This window comes from Chelonia mydas, chromosome 1 (genome assembly GCF_015237465.2).
Source record: "Chelonia mydas isolate rCheMyd1 chromosome 1, rCheMyd1.pri.v2, whole genome shotgun sequence".
NCBI classification, from domain to species: domain Eukaryota; kingdom Metazoa; phylum Chordata; order Testudines; family Cheloniidae; genus Chelonia; species Chelonia mydas.
The window spans coordinates 115,143,767-115,164,897 of NC_057849.1; the positions used below are offsets into that span (position 1 = coordinate 115,143,767).

The 21,131-nt window shown below is 44.2% G+C and overlaps 1 protein-coding gene across 6 annotated transcripts in view; it reads right to left on the minus strand.

The window, feature by feature from the left end:
• Positions 1–21,131, minus strand: part of LOC102937532 (interleukin-1 receptor type 1) — an 82,294-nt gene that overhangs the window by 47,206 nt on the left and 13,957 nt on the right. The window contains exons 1-2 of one of the 6 annotated variants that reach the window (XM_043536754.1): positions 5,713–5,783; positions 3,125–3,202 (exon numbers count right to left, since the gene is read on the minus strand). The exons of 4 other annotated variants lie outside the window; for them this stretch is intronic. The gene's annotated coding sequence lies outside the window, so the exon portion shown is untranslated. Of the gene's footprint in view, positions 1–3,124; positions 3,203–5,712; positions 5,843–21,131 lie in introns of those variants that run through there. One more of the 6 variants, XM_037897983.2, reaches the window with a different exon arrangement.

Consider the following 21,131-nt stretch of genomic DNA (forward strand, 5'->3'; position numbering starts at 1 on the left):
AAGGATCTACAACCTATCCTGAAGGACGACCCATCACTCTCACAGATCTTGGGAGACAGGCCGGTCCCTGGTTACAGACAGCCCCGCAACCTGAAGCAAATACTCACCAGCAACCACACAACAGAACCACTAACCCAGGAACCAATCTTTGCAACAAAGCCTGTTGCCAACTGTGTCCACATATCTATTCAGGGGACACCATCATAGGGCCTAACCACATCAATCACACTATCACAGGCTTGTTCACCTGCACATCTACCAATGTGATATATGCCATCATGTGCCAGCAATGCTCCCCTGCCATGTACATTGGTCAAACTGGACAGTCTCTACGTAAAAAAATTAATGGACACAAATCAGACGTCAAGAATTATAACATTCAAAATCCAGTCGGAGAACACCTCAATCTCTTTGGCCACTCGATTACAGACCTAAAAGTTGCAATTCTTCAACAAAAAAACTTCAAAAACAGACTCCAACGAGAGACTGCTGAATTGAAATTAATTTGCAAACTGGACACAATTAACTTAGGCTCGAAGAGAGACTGGGAGTGGATGGGTCATTACACAAAGTAAAACTATTTCCCCATGTTTATTCCCCCCACCCCCACCCCACTGCTCCTCAGACGTTCTTGTCAACTGCGGGAAATGGCCCATCTTGATTATCACTACAAAAGGTTTTTCCCCCCCGCTCTCCTCCTGCTAATAGCTCACCTTAAGTGATCACTCTCCTTACAGCGTGTAGGGTAACACCCACTGCTTCATGCTCTCTATGTGTACAAATCTCCCACTGTATTTTCCACTGCATGCATCCGATGAAGTGAGCTGTAGCTCACGAAAGCTTATGCTCAAATAAATTGGTTAGTCTCTAAGGTGCCACAAGTACTCCTTTTCTTTTTGTGAATACAGACTAACATGGCTGCTACTCTGAAACTAATCAATTCTAGTAAAACACATCCTTAATCTAGCACCTGTGGCCTCCTAAAAGGAAAAGATTCAGGATGTTATTCCAAACCTAAGAGAATTCAATAAATTCTCTTAGATTTAGAATAACATCCTGAACCTTGACATGGCTGGATCAGGTTTTCAGTCAGACTATTTAATAAATGCCTGGGTTAATGACCCAAGGAGTTGTAGGTGCAGGTTGGATTGCGAATAATGCTCTGCCTGAGAATTCACCTTACAAATCTTTTGAAGGAAATGTTGAAATAATTGATGGGATTGGAATGTACATCAAAGATGTGGGTGATGCCTACGGCTCTAAGAAGAGAGCTCATTCGTTTGGTTCATGATTCCCCCGTGGGAGGACATGAGGGAACTGAAAAGACGCTCCAACAGTTGTCCCTCTAGGATGGTGGATCACTATGAGGGAAGATATTCGTGAATATTGACAGTCTTGTCTTTTTTGTGCTGAAGACAATCTCACACCAGGAAAAAGAAATACTCTTTCAAGGTCACAAAGGCACAAGGGCCTTGGTATACCTTACCAAGCAATTGTGTAGGATCCCTGCCAATTACTCGGAAGGAAAAAAAATATTTGTTTGTGATTGATTCCTTTTTGAAATGTTTGGAAGCTTTCCCCATGTAAACAAATGCAGCACTAGTCTCAGCTAAAGTTCTGGTACTACAGGTGAATCTTCTGGTACTATAGGTGATCAATCAGGCCTTGCAGCACCATGGAGAGATACCCCTTCCTGTTGATAAATAGTCTTTCTATACTGCAACTGGGAAGTGTGATTGCAGCATATGTAGACATACCTGAACTAGCTTTGATCTAGCTAGGTCTAAAGTAGCTTAAACTTTATTATGTTCCCAGGTTATGCTGCCACAGCTTCACTGCTATTGTTATTTGAGCCACTTTTGATCTAGCTAAAGGTACGTCTACACATGCTGCAATCACACCTCCCAGTTGCAATGCAGACTTATCAAAAGATTTTGGGGTGATGTGGTTGGCGTAGAATAGGAATGTGTGTCCCTTCAATACCCACAGTTGGGAACCCCATCTATGCAAAGCCCTCAATAACCTCCTCATTGCCAAACTTTAAGACATGCAGTGCCTCATTTTGGCATCAAGCGTGCAGAGCTTGGAAGAGTATCCCTACCCTATTAAACTACTTGTATTCTTCTCAAGGAACAGCCATTACAAATAATTTACTCAAAAAATTATACAGCATAGCAGTATTTCTCACTTAACACTATCTCTTAAGAGAAAAAATTTAGATAACAAAGATACTTTAAAAATATCCATGGTTCTGAATTAAGGATTAAATTAACTTTATTTTCTGTGGTAAATGGTGGTTTTATTATGCTGGCCACTTAAGATTTGGAGAGTCCGGTTAACTTCCCTGCTTTTAAATGTTTTGATTTTGCAATTGATATGATAGGTAAGCACATCATCACTCTCCAGTCTTAACTTGCTTTAGAAACACCCTGTTCTGAGACTAATATAGAAATGTGGCCAAATGTGTAAAAACCAAGTAATGAAGGAGGATGGGGGGAAAGAGACTCATATTTTTGCTAAAGTCCCTGATGAAATCCTACACATTTGGGATAGATTCCCACAGATGGCCATGACTGCAAATGACACTAATTTTATGGGCTCATTCTGGCTTCTAGCTAATATCTCATCACCACAAGCCATTTTTAGAACAGAGATCCAAGACTGGAATAACAGAGTTGCTTGTCTAATTTGATGTGCACTAGCAGATTTGCAAATGGAAACCTGACAATCTCTTACCCCACCAATACCTCACTCTAATCAATACTTGATACTGGAGATTGACAAAATCCCCTTGAAAGTGGCTACTATGATGCTGTCTCTAGTGAGTGTAAGGGCCAATGCTATACTTTTCTGAAAAATTTCAGCATTCATTTAAAATATTAAATTTCTAGCTCTTATGGTTAAAAATAACCTTACAAATGTAAGCCAAGACATTGTTGTCTCCTGAATTTGCACTGACTATGCTCAGTGCTTTGCCAAGCAGAAGCGGAAAATTAACACAACTGATAGATTTAATTGCCAGTATTCAGTATGATTGTTAAAAGTCAATTCAGTTTCACACTGCTGACTTTTCTGGGACAGCTACGAGTAGAGGCAGAGTCAAAGTCAAACTGGAGCTACTCACTTTTTTGGGGGTGGTTGTCTCCTGTAGCAGGGACTCCCTTACTTCCACCACTCCTTGCATCAGTCATTATATAGTCAACTTCAAAGTGACAGCATAAATTATGTGTAGGTTATTTGAAAAAAAGCCATTCTAACTATGTATCACTCCAATCTATCTTGTTACAGATTCAGCATTCTGGACTTATTTGCTTACACTGGACAACACAGCAAAGAAAGCAGTAAAGTATTAAGGACAACTTCAGATCCTGGGTCACTGTCAGTTAACCAAAATTAAGTCTCCTTATTAGTCATTTCAAATATATGGTTTTTGGTAATTTTTCGGGGATTTCAAAGGTTAATTCCAAAATTTATCCCATTTCCTGTTACAAATACTTCCAAACATTACATGGAAAGAGTGCAGTACTGCTACAATTTTACTTTCTAAATATGATTTCCTACCTGTGTTTGAGCACAGTGATACACTATTTGTAGGTAGACAATGCAAACCTAAAATAAAAATCACTGACTAGCAAGGAATCTAATTCTTTATAAGCAGTAAAACCAAGAAATGTAAACAAAGACATTCTAGTCATGCAAACATACAAATCAAATCCAAATCAAATAATAAATTCAACTAAAATACAACTAAATTTAACCCAGACACTTGAGATAGATCCAAATTTTTGGCTGAATAGTTTATTCACTGAAAAAATATAGTTTCAGGTCACCAAAACTAGTTGCAAATTTGAAAAAAAAAAAAAAAATGGGTGTGCTAGATTCACAGAAAGAGTGAGGATGTCTCTGTTGCCCAAGGTTAGGGCACTCACTTAAGAGGGGGAAGGCCCCCAGCTCCAGTCTCTGCTCCTGAGCAGAAATTCAAGTCTGGGTTTCTCACATCCCAGGTGAGTGCCTTAACCACTAGCCTTTTAGTACAAAGGCAGACCTGACATCACCAGTTTTATTAATCTAGCCCTTCATTTCCTTTGCTTTTATTTTAAAAAAGCCAAAGGTTAAAAATGCCCCCAAAACAAAATAAAATATTCAATTCAACATTGCATTCCTTTTTCAATTCACAACAAAATTCCAAATGGTTTTAGTCAAGCCAAATTTCTGGTTTTTTGGAACTGTCTGTGAACCAAAAAAATCAGTTTTTCCCACAGCCGTACTAGACACTGAGTTTTCAGACTCAAAACCCTTTACAAGAGCACGCAGTGTATCCAAATTTGTGAATACTACTCTTTATTCTGCTCTTTACAACAGCAAGCAATGTATCCAAATTTGTGGCTCCAGATAAGAAATGTCGTAGTTGCTATTAACAATTGAGACATACCATACTGAAGTCAGTGCAGAAAGAGAGCTGCTCTCTGTAAATCAAAGTAGCAATTCACAAAGTGACAAAATACACAACTTTGAAAACTTGACAATGTAAGTATCTGTTTGCACATATCCACTGTTTCCCTAAACATTTTTTTACATGATATTCTTTACCATTAGATAAATACAGTTTGATTGGTAAGTAGCATTTGGGGACAACGGTAAGAAATTGGTCTAGAAACTAACATCAAATACTGAAATATGAACACGAAAAAGCCTGGTTTCAGAAAGAATCTAAACTTCAACCGATTTAATGGCATCTATTCCAAAATAAAACAGAGACACTAACTCCTGTCATCCCACCTCCATATGGCCTTGTATTGATGACAAGTTCAAAAAAGCTCAAGAAATGGCACCGTTTTTTGTGAAATTATTCATAAGGACCAGTCCCTAATCAAATCAGTTAATGCATCCTTCTGTTGGTGATGCACCCTACCTCCCTAATTTCACTTGCCACCAATTTGACAGGCAAGGTAATGTAAGCATGCAGTACATTAATTAAACCCTGCACACAAGGATAAGCCGACAGATGCACAGTTCCTGGCTGTGAAGCTCCAGGGTAACAACCCACAGGGCTGTAGGTTATGGCAGTGATTTTCAACCTGTGGCCCAAGGACCCCTAAGAGTCTGCAAACTATGTCTGTGATTTCCAAATGGGTCCACACCTCCATCTGAAATTTTTTAGGGCTCTGCAAATGAAAAAAAGTAGAAAGCCACTGGCTTCCAGGGCTGCTGGAACAATTGGTATAGTGGGGGTGCGGAGAGCCATTGATCCAAACCTGTGAACCCGCCCTATCTATGATGGAAACCACTTCAGGCCAGGGGGTGCAGGCCACCCCTAGTTCCAGCACCTATGCTGGCTCCGGGCATCCAGAGGCCTTTCTCAGCCAGCCTGCTTTCAGCTAGATCACAACAGTTCCTACAGAGGCTGCTCTAAGAGCTCCTGCTGCTTCCCGGGAGCCCAGGCACTTCTCGGGGGGCTTCGCTTGGAGGCGGGTGTTCAAGGGAGAGGTGCCGCGGGGCAGAGCCAGGGAGCAAGGCTGGGGCCAGCCCGGCTCTGGCTCACCCGCCCCCGGGGCTCGGCAGAGACGCCCCCGCCCCAAATCCCGGGCGGCTCCGCCGGCGCTCCAGGGCCGGGGCTGCAGAGAGGCGGGCTCCCTCTGCCGCCGCCCGGCCCCAGAGCAGAGGCCGCCAAAGGCCGGCAGCGGGGAGCTCCCGGCCCCGCTGCCCTCTCACCTCCGCCAGCTCCGTCCGGGCGCCGCCAGCAGCACCAGCGCGGCTCGCTGCGGCCCGGGGCGCTCGGCAGCCAGGCAGGCGGCGCGCTCCGCCCCCACTGAGCCAGGAGCCCGGCCCCGCCCCAGCCCGGAGCGAGCGCCCCGCGGGCTGCGCTCTAGGTCCGCAGCACGGGCCCCGCCCGGCAGCCGTGTCCGGAGCACCCCAGCGTGGGGGGCCCAGCCCGTCCGTGGGCCTGCGCCCCGCACTCAGGGACCTCGCTCCAGTGCGGGCTGAGGGCCCTGAATTAGTCCCGACTCCCAGCCCTTCACGAGCTAGAGCTGAGTTTAAGGGCAGCTCGGGCTCAGAGGGGCAGGGAAAAGCAGGAGCTCCCACAGGCTAGAAAGGGGGGGATTTGCTTCCTGCCCTGGGCTGCTGCGTCTGCTTCCCCTTCCTTCCTTCCCTCCCCCCACGGGCTGTCCCCCTGCATCCGATGCAGCCCAGTCCCATCCACCCCTCCCCCGGAGCTCTACCCTTCCCTGGGGTGCTTTATAAGTGGAAGGCAGAGCAGGGGAAACTCATACTGGTTCAGTTCAAAGCATAGGAGGGGCATCTGCTCCCCTTATGATGTTATATTATTAAAACATGACAAGGCTTCGCCAGATTTGATTTTTATCGATAAATGTCAGTTTCACCGTAGGCGGTGGAGGTGCAGCCCTGTTGCTCCCAGGATATTAGAGAGACAAGGTAGGGAGGTAAGATCAGTTGGACCAACTTTTCACTGTACACACACAAACTGAGGAAAAAAATATTTGTCTATAATAATCCAACTTGACAGATGGCAAAGTAAGAAAGATGCTTCTTGAGTAATTATTGGTTTGATTTAAGGATATTTAGCTTTAGTCTACTTTTAAAATGTAGGTCAGCCTAGGTACATCGCTTCAGGGGATGGGTGTGAAAAATTCACAGAAAAAAACAATTCTTCTGTCAGTCATCCGATCTACTGCTGCTCAGGGAGGTGGATGACTCACAATCAGGTAGGAAACATCTACGCTACAGTGGTACAAGTGTAGCTCCCATAGTGTAGACATGCCCTTACCTTGTATGGTTTGACATGTGATGTTGACAGTTCGTGTTTTAACAGTTATAAAGCTTTATCTTTTTGAATCTTAACACCTATTTTCATTAAATAATTGTCTGACCCTCCCCCAATAGTTTCCCACAACTATGGAAAAGTAAATAAAAATCTTTTAAAATGCTTTAAAATAAACATTGATATTAATTGAAATAAAAAATAAAATTGAATTCCATCAAGCCTAAATATGACACACAATGGCGAATGCTTATTAAACAGACATTAAAGTGCTCAGCTTGCTTCAAAGACTCAGAAACGCCCTGTCCATTAGAACTAGATACTTACAATTAACTAATGGCAAGTTAGGTTGTAAGAACACAGAACTTTCTGCATCATTTGGACACATGCATGCAGAGGACTGACTGCCAAAAAATATCTCCAACAATTCTAAGAAATTTCCTCAGTAGTGTAAGACAGTGATTGGAAAGTGATTTCCACCTTCGCTGCATCATTTGTCCGTGGCAGAGTGGACTCATATTACAATACACCTCCACTGTTATTGTCAATAACTTCACACTAAGGATCAGTCGATATTTCAAGTGACCCTATTTTCAAAATAAAAAACTGGATCACTTGTTTGGCATTTCTTTTTAGAGTCACGAAACGAAAGTCATACAAAACTCAAAAGTACACTATACAAAACAGAAGTGTGCCGTCATCACTGCCAGCTTGTGACTCAGTGATATTTGCACATTTCTCCTGGTGAAGGATTTTTCTTGGTAAGAGTGTTCTAAATAAACTCATGAAACTCAAGAACAATTTTAGTGTCTGCTCTCGTTCAACTTGTCTGTTCCCTTTATGCCTGTTTTTTCCCCCATGGTGTTACAACCTGGCCCAATACCCTACTGTGTGTCATTAATCTGTTGCAAATGGACCCAGTTGCTATGTCCCACATGCTTCCAAGTCAATGGGGCAGAATCTAGTCACTGTTTCTAGTCTTGGGGATCCAGGGCGCACACTCTCTCTGACCTCTTTTTTGACACCCTTCCTCAGCATGTCACCGTCCATCTGCCCTAGATCCCTCAACCAGTGTGAGACCTCCTGCCCCCCCCCCCCCAGTCACTTACAACTGCTTCCTCAAACCCTACCTAGATTGTGGACACTGGACTTCTAGTTTAATCCCTTCAGGGACAACATGGTGGAAAAGCAAGGAGCACAGGCTTAGCAAAAGAATTTTCTTAACCACAGAAACATTACTCTTCCAACAGTCAAGAGTTACAGACCTTTGAAAATGACAAAAGACTTGACCTGCATGTCTGTGTTGACCCCTTTTGTGAATCTCAGGTTTGTCAGCATTTCAGGGTGGGCAGAGTACCTCCGATACTCTCTCTCCTGCAAGTCCTTTTAATGTGGGGTGATGGTGGGCCTCCTACTCAGAGCAGAACCCCAGTCTTAAATAGGGCCTACAGTGCTAAGCCATGTGCTCAGACTGAAGCTACAGACCCACCACTCATGCTTTCCCCTTCCCCACTGTAGGTCCTGGTATAGAAAACTCATTGTACAAGGGGAGCAGGCCAGCTGTTGAGAGACAACCAGAGTCATTGCCCCAGATTGCAGTGTTGAAGGTTCTTAGTTGTTAGTCCTTCAAAGGTGTCAAGCATCTTTCCCAGACAGGGTGGCTGTCTGGAATGCAGTGCAATAGTTATCATTGATCAGGCCCATGCTTCAGCAGTAGCAGTGTCCATTATTTCCACTCGTAGACTAAGACATATCCCACTGTCACAATAAGTACAGAGCAGATTCTACACTGCGTAGCAATACAGGTTGAACAGATGTTTTGTAGTGCTTTTTTAAATGGGTTGATTGATTAAAGGAAAAACCAGGATATTTTAGATACCCCAAAAGAAGTTTCTGGGAGCCTGGACATAAGATCACTTTTATTAACGTGCCCCACCTCAGTTCCAGATGCTTGTGTTCATTATTTTATTCCTTTTCAGATTGCTTTGTTTTCCATTGTGAGCAGGGTGCCAGGGGATCAGCACTGAGGTCACTAACTGCAAAGAATGGGGCAGACAATCCCCAAAGCTGGTGGATATTCCAATACTTAGATTTACCAAACCAGCACAAAACAGCTTTTATAATACCTCACTGGTTACCCAGAAGCCAACACAGTTCCCTTAAAGCAACCCAGCCTCAGGCCTCCATCCAGACACTCACGTCAAATATGATGGGGATTAGTGAAAATCTAATCAATCATACAAGAAAGTTCTACCAATCCAAGAAGATCAGACACATTACCTCCCACATTAATGAATATTCCAGATTTTACCCAAATACACACTTACAGACAATCCTTATTAACTAAACTAGAATTTATTAAAGAAAAAAGAGAGAGTACAGACATGAGTACAGTTCTGAGATCAGATTCATAGTAGAGATGGTGAGCTTTGTAGTTGCAAAGAGTTCTTTCAGAATTAGTCCATAGGTTATCGTTCAATGTTCACATTCAGGGTGATCCGGATTAAGACTGGAGATCTCAGTTTTAGGACTTAAGCTTCCCCTGCATGAAGTATCAAGCAGATCTGAGATAAAAAGGATCAGAATCCAAGGGGTTTTTATACAGTTCCAGGCTCTCTCTTGACAGGTCAGAGTCCTTAGGCCAGTAATTCTCAAACTTTTGTACTGGTGACCCCTTTCACGTAGCAAGCCTCTGAGTGTGACCCCCTTATAAATTAAAAACACTTTTTAATATATTTAACACCACTATAAATGCTGGAGGCAAAGTGGGGTTTGTGGTGGAGGCTAACAACTCGTGACCCCCCCCCCGTAATTACCTGACGACCCTCTGAGGGGTCCTGACCCCCAGTTTGAGAACCCCTGCCTTAGGCGAACAATAGGCAATCATGGAAACTTTGAAGACTACCTATTTCCTAAGCATCACCAGTAATTACCTACACAGATTAACATAAGGCATTTTATTCACTAGGCAGTTTATCACAAACTTTAAAGAGACATATAGACAATGACATTATTTCACCTAAGATTCATTTAAATGTTAATATTCCCTTTTGATCTCTAAATCAATAGCTATAGTGACAGACAGGAACTGTCAGTTTAGATGGCTAACATCTAACAAGATGTAAGCACACACATACAATTAGTGTCACCTCTAATTCTCTAACAATACAGGTTTGCACTTCAAAGTTCTAGCCCATCTAAGATGGAATAGCCCTAATTACCATTTATATACTTTTATAACAGGTCTCTAAAGGTTGACTCTGGGGTATTTAGCCTGCGAGCCACTTAACCCTTTCTGGCCATGCGCCACATACTGTATAAGATTCATTGCAATTATATAACAGTGGTAGCAACGATGATTTGCATGGTCATACTCTAATCAGATAACATTACATCCACTTTTATTTTCAGCTCTCCAGTTCTGACATTTATAGGACTGTTCTGCTTATCTCCTGACTCCAGTATTTTCAGCTGTCAGGGTTTTATCTGAACTAAATGGATAGATCTGGAACATGAGGTCCAGCACCTAGGAATTTTATAGCCTTACTTTTTGCAACATGATTGAACTGATCCAAAATATTTGCTTTCTTGGCTCTATCACTGTGCTGTATAGGTAAGCTGTCAGTGCTTGAATCACTGGTAATAACCAAATATTGTTGGTTTAGAGACAAAGAGAATCTCCTCAGTCAGATCCATGAATGGTTCCAGGGCTTGAATTTGTCTCTGTAAGACTTCACTGAAGTGGAGTCAATAGTATGATGCTAAGATCATTGGGGGGAGGAGTAATTTATTATCCACCAGACCCCACACTTTATTGAAATTGGAATTCCACAATTTCTCTGCCTGTTAACAATCATTCAAGATCTAATTCTATTTTGTACAGTGTGAAGGTTGGAAACAACAGAACCATAGGTGCTGGAATTAGGGATGCTGCAGCACCCTCTGGCTTGAAGTGGTTTCCATTATATACAGGGTTTACAGTTTGGTTCAATGGCTTTCACCACCCCACTATACAAATTGTTTCAGCGCTCCTTAACAGAACTTTGGTTGCAACAGGTGACTAGTTTCAAGTTCTTCACAATCAAGCTTCTATGGATGATTACTGCTATAATGCAGCCTTTATACAGAGCTACAGTTTGGGTATGGAATACCCCAAATGGTACACGCTAAGGTGTGAATTTATAGCCCACTAGCTACTCTGCACTAACTCATTGTGCAGGACCTACTCCAGCTTGCATGCAGAGATGGTCTGTCACTTACCCTCCTGTCTCTGGACCAGGAGAAGGCATATGACAGGATGGATTGTGCGTGCCCTGTTTTATGGGTTTCCTCCAGGTGCTGTATGCCTCTTTGGAGTGTCTGGTCAAGCTCAACTGAACCCTCACCAAACCAGTCATCTTTGGTCGAGGGGTGCATCAGGGTTGTCCGCAGTCCGGCCAGCTCTATACCATCATGATGGAGCCCTTCCTCCTCCTCCTTTGTGAGAGAATGATGGGGTCGGTGCTTTGGGCTCCAGACCTGCGGGTGGTCCTGTTGGCATATGCAATGTCATGGTCCTCATGGCCCAGGACCCGGGAGACCTGGTGCGGATGGAGGCTTGCCAAGCCATCTATGTGACGGCCTCCTCCACCCTGGTCAATTTGGTCAAGAGCTCTGACCTGGTAGTTGGGGAGGGGTGGCGGGTCCACTGCTCTATCTGGGCATGTACCTTTCTGCCACCCATCCTTCCCTGCTAGAGAACTGGGTCAAAAATCAAGGCCAGGGTGGCTGATTGATGGCAGAGGTGAATGGGGCTGCTGCGGTGCCTTTCCTTTTGGAAGAGTGCACTGTTGCTTAACCAGCTTGTCCTGTCCATGACCTGGCATTGGTTCAACACCCTGACTCCACCCCAGGGAACTCTGGCCAGGCTCCAGAAGATGATGCTGGAGTCTTTTTGGCCAGGGCTGCACTGGGTCTCTGCAGGAGTCCTGAGCTTCCCCAGGAGGGAGGGTGGACAGCGGTTGGTCTATATCCACAGCTAGGACCATCCCTTCTGCAGTCAGGCCCTGCAGAGACTCACAGTGCTAGTAGTCCAGCATGGAGTATGCTGGTGCACACCTTCCTCTGCCACCTCCCAGGGCTCTGATACAACTGGCAACTCTCTTTTCCTTCACCTGAGAGGTCTCCCCCCGAGACCTCTCTGAGCTGCTGGTTTTTTACCAGGACCTGGAAGCTAGTTCCAGTGACCAGATCCACAGTGGCCGCCACAGGGAAGGACCTCCTAGCAGAATCCCTGCTATACAACGCCCATCTCCGTGTGCAGGTGGTGGAGTCCCCCTTGATGCGGCAGAGGTTGGTACCACCAGAACTGGAGACCACCTGGACTAGAAACTGGGTGGACCCTGCAGTGCTCGGTCAGCACATGGAGCTGCCCACTCTGCGCATCCCTTGTCATGTGCTCCAAGAGGAGAGGGCAGCCTTGACTCCTGCTTCTCTTGCTTTTCTCGTGTGGGTCCTGTGGGCAGATGCTCCCCACCCACCTCTCACCCCTGGCTCTCCGGACCTAGTCATCAGGCCCCTGCCTGAGAGCCTCCCCAGCCACCCCCGACATCACCTGAACCAGTTGCATGGTATCCAGCTGGTCCACCTCCAAACTGTGCCCAAAGAGCATCTGTACATGCTTGTGCTTCATACCATCCACTTCCTCACCCCCATGTCCTGCCCAGACACCAAGTAATGGGACATGCTGCCACCTGAGGAGGGCGAGGAACCCCATTGGGCCACCCTGTACTCCAGTCTGGTTCCATGGCCTGCTAGGGATATTAGTTAGCGGCTCCTTCAGAGCCATGAGCATGGGCATGTACCTGGCATAGTTCACAAACTCCCCTGACACCTGTGCCTTCTGCAGTGAGAGGGAGACTCTGGCACACATCTTTGTGGAGTGTGTCAGGTTGCAGCCCCTTTTCTGGCTTTTCCAGAACCTCTTCCTGAGGTTCTGGTTGCACTTCTCCCTGCACCTCCTGATCCAGGCACACGCCATTCATGGCCCCACAAAGTCATGGGACTTCCTTGTCAGCCTCCTCCTGATGCTGGCCAGTGCAGCCATCCATCACACCAGGGGCAGGAAGCTGGATGGGGGGGGGAGTACTCTGCAACTGTGGGGCCTATTTCTGGTCCCTTATCTGATCACACCTCCAGGCAGAGTTCCTCTGAGCAGTGTTCACTGACTCCCTGGACACTTTTGAGGAGCAGTGGACACTGCCAGGGATTCTCTGCTCAGTGTCCCCCTCTGGATCCCCGATTCTTTATCTCTGAACTCACCCCCATTCCTGGGGGTTTTTTTCCATTTGTTGTCCCCCATAATCAATTGATGCCTTGGTCCAGTGATTTCTTCCCCTTAAAGGGAGACCTTTAGTTTTCGGTGGTTCTACACCTGCTCATCCGCCCAGTGCTTCAAATAGTACTAACTCCCAGTGTTGACACTCCTAGGGTATGTCTCCACTGCAATTAAAAACCCGCAGCTGGCCCATGCCAACTGAGTCAGTCTCCCGGGGCTCTGACTAAGGGCTGTTTAATTGCTGTGTGGACATTTGGGCTTGGGCTGGACCCCGGGTTCTAGAACCCTGTGAGGTGGGAGGGTCCCAGAGATTGGGCTTCAGCCCAAGCCTAAATTTTATGTGGCAATTAAATAGCCCCTTAGCCCAAGCCCTGCAAACCCGAGTCGGCTGATATGGGCCAGATATGGATGTCTAATTGCAGCATAGACATAACCTTACTGTGCACTAACAGAGCACCCAGGCAGTTTAGCTGAGGTTGCAGTTTATCTCTGCCCCCTTGTACATATGCATTACAGTGCAGTTTTGGTCATGCTGATCTTTCTCAAATACAAATAGTTTACCATAACTGAACGAGGGTAAATGAGGAACTGATTTTAGAGCCCTTATTCAGCATTCTAAAAAGGATTAAAATTTTGCCAGAAAAAGAGGAAGAGATACACAGGGGACAAAAGAGAGCTGTTCAAGGGAGGGATAATGGATATAGAAATGGATTTACATAATGGAAATAGAGAGACATGCATATACATGTCATTGAGAAGGAGATGCTGCACTGCTGCAATATAATAAAGACTTGTGCCAGAATATAGCTTTTGACACAAGTTGTCCAGAGCCATAATATGATCTTTAAATAAAAATTAATTTTCTTTCTCTGAGAAATGGATTGCTTTTGAATATGAGATACAATTGTATTGTGGTTTCTAGATACAATCAAAAATCACCTAAAATGCAACCTAGATGGAACAACTATAAGGTGGGTGCAAATCTGGTTGGAAAACCATTCCCAGAGAGCAGTTATCAGTGGTTCACTGTCGTGATGGAAGGGCATAACGAGTGGGGTCCTGCAAGGATCAGTTCTGGGTCCGGTTCTGTTTAATATCTTCATCAATGATTTAGATAAGGACATATAGAGTACACTTATAGTTTGTGGACGATACCAAGCTGGGAGGGGTTGCAAGTGTTTTGGAGCAGAGGATTAAAATTCAAATGATCTCGACAAATTGGAAAAGTAAATAGGATGAAATTCAATAAGGACAAACACAAAGTACTCCATTTAGGAAGGAGCAACCAGTTGCACACATACAAAATGGGAAATGACTGCTTAGGAAGGAGTACTGCGGAAAGGGATCTGGGGGTCATAGTGGACTACAAGCTAAATTTGAGTCAACAGTGTAACGCTGTTGCAAAAAAAGTGAACATCATTCTGGGATGTATTAGCAGGTGTGTTGTGAGCAAGACACGAGAAGTAATTCTTCCGCTCTACTCCGCACTGATTAGGCCTCAACTGGAGCACTGTGTCCAGTTCTGAGCGCCACATTTCAGGAAGGATGTGGACAAATTGGAGAGAGTCCAGAGAAGAGCAACAAAAATAATTAAAGGTCTAGAAAACATGACCTATGAGGGAAGATTGGGTTTGTTTAGTCTGGAAAAGAGAAGACAGAGGGGACAGGATAACAGTTTTCAAGTACGTAAAAGGTTGTTAAAAGGAGGTGGAAGAAAAATTGTTTTTCTTAACCTCTGAGGATAGCAATGGGCTTAAATTGCAGCAAGGGAGGTTTAGGTTGAACATCAGGAAAAACTTCCAAACTGTCAGGGTAGGTAAGCACTTGAATAAATTGCCTAGGGAGGTTGTGGAATCTCTATCATTGGAGATTTTTAGAAGCAGGTTAGACAAACACCTGTCAGGAATGGTCTAGATAATTAGTCCTGCCACGTGTGCAGGGGACTTTACTAGATGACCTCTCGAGGTCCCTTCCCGTTCTATGATTCTGTAACTCCCACCACTGGTTACACCACATGCAGACTAGGATTAGCAATTTCTTACTACTTTCATGTTTAACAGTAATTTTTTTTGTTCCACAAGTGAAATGTTTCCATTACCTGGACAGCTGCTCTTCTTATCAGCCAGGAGAGACCAAATCTAACTGTGACATACACTGCTATGCAAGGAGAGCTCATGGTTTGGTTTTCTGCACACTGCACTTTTAAATATAAGGAGTTTGCTAGGGGCAGACAACAGAGTTAAGCAATACAGGATTAGAGTCATACATAATGCAGCACTCCATTATGCTTTCTCTCTTGGAAGCATTTGTTCTTTCTTTATACGTTATTTTTCTTAGTATAAAAGTCACCTCGACTGAAAGTACACGTTTGGTTTCTGGATATGGAAGAATGAATATCAGCTGTCATTTTCAACAGCCATGCAACATTCTGATTCCAACATGCCATCTCTTCTCCCATTAAGGGGGCATTACCCAAACCACTACACTTGCTTTTTGAGTACAGGGGGAAAAGAATATCACCCCATATATACACTTTTACACCTACAGCAATGTCTTCAACTCCGATGGCCCCAGTTTAACTGCAGTGGCAGCCTGCCCTTGATGATGGAGTTACAGAAAATATTGTCACACTCATAGGACTAGCTAGCTATAAACTGTATTTTGGCTCTGGTCTGGCATCCAGCACCACCATCATACCCACTAAGAATGACATGGCAGAAGGCAGAAAGGTTGCTTTGTCCCCAACAGAATGAGGTCTTCAAGTGAGTCATTAATAATATTTTACAAACAAAAACAAAAAAACAAAAAAAACCCACACCAGACTAAATGCTTCTTTTCTCTGGGTTTTCCAGTGCACCCCTTCTGCCCTAGGGCTGTTCTTTAGATTTCATAGGACTTCTCTCCCCCCATGAGAAAGGAAGGCAGACATTTTACTACAACTATTTTTTGCTACTTGCTGTACTGGGGATGATAGGAAACCATGAAAAGAGACAACTATAAGAATTTTTGCCTGCTCTACACTAAAGAAATAAAACTGATTATAAAGCCCCTACATTTAGAAAAATCTGAAGAACATTTTTTGTCTATATGCTTCCTCCAAATGGTTTACAAATGTCCTAATAATCATTTAGAAGAGACTTACTTTCAACAGGCTTAATAACCAATTAAAGCTTAACCGCTTCAGTGTAAATTTTTTTTACCATTGTGGATCTGAAATAGTTCGACTACTCTTCTCAGTACTGTCCCACAGTGGATTGGTGGCCTCGGAAAATCTCCCAGAATTGACCGTTTCTAGGAGTTGAGCGGGGAACTATGAAATAGGTACCTAGAGGGCATTGCAACTGAAACAGTTTGGGACAGTACTAGCCTGGAAATGGAAGAAAACTGAAACCAATTCAGCTTGGCAAGCGCGTGGAAGCTATAGTAGTTGTGCTTAAACCAATTCAATTATATTTAGTCTCTGGTGTAGACAAGGCATTGTGTGGCAAAAGTAAAATCAGAGATTTAATAGGTGTCTTCTGGCAATGTTTTATAGAGGAAGCATAAAATGATAAATTATTTTGCTACTGGAAGCAAATTCTGAGAGAACCATGATTTCACAGGGAGGGAAAAATGGATGTGAGCTGGTGATTGCTTTTTCTGTGGTTTGCTGAGGGTTTTACCTTTGATTTTTTCTTTCTGAGCACTTTGGCTTGTGAAAGATCACAGTGCTTACAAGGCCTTCCTGACCCAGAAGAGGGGTGCATTGTTAGCATCAGGTTTTCATCCCAGTGAATCACAGACAAAGGTTACTTAAATCATTGCTAAGATTCCCTTGAAGTAGAGAACAAATAAAATAAGGAAAGTGCACAGATTTATTTTTGAAGATTTAAAGTTTGGTGGGAATATGCTCTTAACTATAGAAGAACTAAAGAATATTTAATGCATTGTGAACTTGTGATACCTACTAAGGCTAACCCTAAGTAGACCTTTCCTATTAAAATACCATTATTTTACCTCTTCACCGTTCTTTATTCCCCACATCAAAAGTCAGCGTATACTGCATAAACAAACCTAGGAAGATCCAAATTCCTATACAAGGCTCAGAGACAGATCTCGCACTGACTGCAAATGCTGCATGGAAATGTCTCAATTTGATATGTCCCAGAATTGGGCGCAACTCTGGATGTTGCTGATGAAATACAAGATGTTAGACCTGCTGGATGATGGTGGTGTGAGGCTGTTCCTGAAAGTTCCTCTGAACCTTTTCTCATAGACTCTTAGGACCAGAAGGAACCATCGTGGTCATCAGTCTGACCTCCTGCACATTGCAGGCCACAGAACCTCACCCACCCACTGCGGTAATAGACAACCTCTGGCTGAGTTATGGAAGTCCTCAAATCTTGATTTATAGACTTCAAGTTACAGACAATCCACCATTTACACTAGTTTAAACCTGCAAGTGACCTGTGCCGCATGCTGCAGAGGAAGGCAAAAAAAACCCAGGGTCTCTGCCAATCTAACCCAGAGGAAAATTCTTTCCCGACTCCAAATACAATGATCAGCTAGACCCTAAGCATGTGGACAAGAGCCACCAGTCAGAAACCTAGGAAAGAATTCTCTGTAGTAAAACAGAGCTCTGCCCACCTAGTATCCCATCATCGGCCATCGGAGATATTTGCTGCTAACTGTTGCAGATTGCCTACATGCCAGTGTAGGCAGTCTCATCATACCATCCCTTCCATAAACTTATCAAGCTCAGTCCTGAAGCCAGTTAGGTTTTTTGGACCCCACTGTTGCCCTTGGGAAACTATTTGAGAACTTCACTCCTCTGATGGCTAGAAACCTTTGTTTAATTTCAAGCCTAAACTTGTTGATGGCCAGTTTATATCTATTTGTTCTTGTGTCCACACTGGCAATTAATTTAAATAACTCCTCTCACTCCCTAGTATTTATCCCTCGGACATATTCATAGAAAGCAATCATATCTCCTCACAGCCTTCTTTTAGTTTGGCTAAACAAGTCAAGCTCTTTGAGTCTCCTTTCATAAGGTAGATTCTTCATTCCTCGGATCACCCATATTACCCTTCTCTGCACCTGTTCCAGTTTGAATTAATCTTTCTTAAACATGGGAAACCAAAATGGCACACAATATTCCAGATGAAGTCTCATCAAGGTACTGAAGTACCTTGTTTAATGGTACTAACACTTCCCTGTCTCTACTGGAAATACGTAGACTGCATTACTCTTTTTCACAGCCGGTTCACACTGGCAGCTCATAGTCATCCTGTGATCAACCAGTACACCCAGGTCTTTCTGCTCTCCTGCCACTTCCAACTGATAAGTCCCCAGCTTATAGCAAAAATTCTTGTTGTTAGTCCTTAAGTGCATGACCGTGCACTTTGCACTATTAAATTTCATCCCATTTCTATTAGTCCAATTTTCAAGGTCATCCAGATCTTCTTGTATGATATTCTGGTCCTCCTCAGCGATACCTCCCAACTTTGTGTCATCTGCAAATTTTATTAGCAGACTCCCACTTTTTGTGCCACGGTCATTAATACAAATGTTAAATAAGATTGGTCCCAAGACCGATCTGTGAGGAACTCCACTAGTAACTTCCCTCCAGCCTGACAGTTCAACTTTCAAAGTACGACCCATTATAGTCTGCCATTTAACCAGTTCCTTGCCCTTATTTCTAGCTCTTTTGCTTTCCTTTCTATCCCACCAAAGAGCAGCTTCTTTGTCTTCCTCAGTAGGAGGCAACAACCAAACTCACATTTCTCTCAGTTTAGAAAGGTTTCAGAGTAACAGCCGTGTTAGTCTGTATTCACAAAAAGAAAAGGAGTACTTGTGGCACCTTAGAGACTAACCAATTTATTTGAGCATGAGCTTAGAAAGAGCTTACAACATAGCTTAAAACAAGATGAAACAGTTGGTGTAAAAATGAACTGTAGGGAGATGGGGAAGGAGGACAAGGAGGTAGTGACAGGAAAGAGTTATTAGACTGTAAACTCTTTGGAGTAGGGACCATTTTGTGTGTGTGTTTGTACAGTGCCTTGAAAAACGGTCCATAACTAGTACTCCCAGATGATATGGTAACAACAACAACAACTGTAGATTGGCTATTTGCACAATTTGAAGGTTTGTTTTTATTTAAAAAACAAAAAACAAATAAGAGACATTAATGTCGTCACTATTCCCTCCCTTCCGCCCTTCTAGTCATCATCAGCTGGCTATTTACCATAAGAAGCAACATGAGATACAAAAGGAATAAAGAATCTTAAAACTGAGGTGATAGTAATTTGTAAGAGCAGTGCAGTCAAATATGTCACGTACCCGTCTGCTGATTTACCATCAGCAGCTGGAGAACTGCTATTGCTGTGCAGGATCAGCCTAAAATATACATGAACCAAAGCCATACTTCAAAATTGTGCTGTAAGATCATCAAGTCTAAGCAGAGTAAAGTAGTATAAAAATGTACTAATTAAATCAGACACCTGCCCCAGGAATATCACTGAAACTGCCATTTACAATATTTTAGAGGGTACTGTGATAGCAAGCACAAATCTTTTGTCACTGCTGGAGGGGACCCCAAAGTCCAGCTGTACCCCCACCACATTGCTGCCCCTAGGAGAAGGGGTTCCGCTGAGCCAGCCAATAGCAATAGGGAGTTACCCAGGGTCTGGAGGCAGCTCAGGGAGGCACTACCAGCTAGGTAGTGCTGATCACAGTAAGAGTCATCCATATTTCAGTCATTGCTTATGTAAATGTGGAAAATTAACTGTCAACATACAAACTTGCATATTTAATTGCTTAAGTTTTCCTGACTGTGACCTTATAGCATATCTCTCTCTTTAAAATAGCAAACGGAAAAAAATCCACCCAAAAAATAGACATTCCATCATGTGGCATCATATTGATTCCTACCTGGGTCATGGATCTAAAGGGTACAATTTTGCACATTACACAGGCTTTTGCCACTAGAGCTAATGAGAGCAGTAGTACATTACCATTGTCTATGTGGACCAGCACTATAGAGGGACGATACACACTTTGCCAGTACACCTCATAGCTATTTGCTGACAGAGGAATGGTGGGACCCGGGGACTTGGGTTTCATTCCAGGCTCTGGAAAAGAGCGTGTTCTCTAGTGGGCAGACATTCTTCTGCCCATTCCCCTCAAATCTGCCCCCCTCTCCTAAATCCACTCCTACCAACTTTGTTCCAGTTTTGTTTCTTACCCATCCTTGTTCTTTGTCCCAGTCACATTCTCTTTGCCTACCCAGTCTCAGGCTTCTCACTGCAGTCCCAGTCTCCCTGCCCAGCCAGTCCCAATTCCTCCATTTCCGTCCCCATTCCTTGTCCCCAATTTCCTTGCCCAGCCACTTCCAGTTCCCTTCTCCCAGCTCCTCATCCAATCTGTCTCCGTGCTCCACCTCCCCACTGGATCTTATTCTCCCTCCCCAGGCTCCTCATCCAATCTCAGTATTTTCCCCACCCCCTGCATGGCTCTTTGTCGCAGTGTCACCCTTCCTTGGCTCCTTGTTCCAAGCTGTTTGCCCATGTAATCCCAGTTCTCACCCCCGCACTGGAGTTCCTTGTCCACTCAGTGGACCCCCCCACCAATATTGGTTCCTAATCCCCCCATCTCCTAATCCAACTAATCTAGTTTCTCACAATCCCCCAAATACAATGTTCCACCAACTGGCTCCCAGTTCACCTCCATTTCCCTCACTGGCTCCTAGTCCCTCTTTCTCTGTCCAAACAGTGCCAGCCTCCTCTCCTCTCACTCCTCTCCCTGCCCCAGCTCCCAGGCTCCTCTCCCAACCAGTCCCAGCCGCTCCTCCCCTCAGCTCCCAGGCCCAGTCTCCTTGCCCACTTATTATCGCTCTCCCCCACAAACTCTCAGTTACAGTTTCTCTCCCCCATACAGTTCCAGTCTAGCAGCCTCCTCGTTCCAGTCTAATCCTTTCTCTCTCCCTTGTCTGCTTTTCTCCCCTATTCATTTGAATCAGACGGCTTCCTCTGCCATACTGCCTGGGTGCCGGTGGGG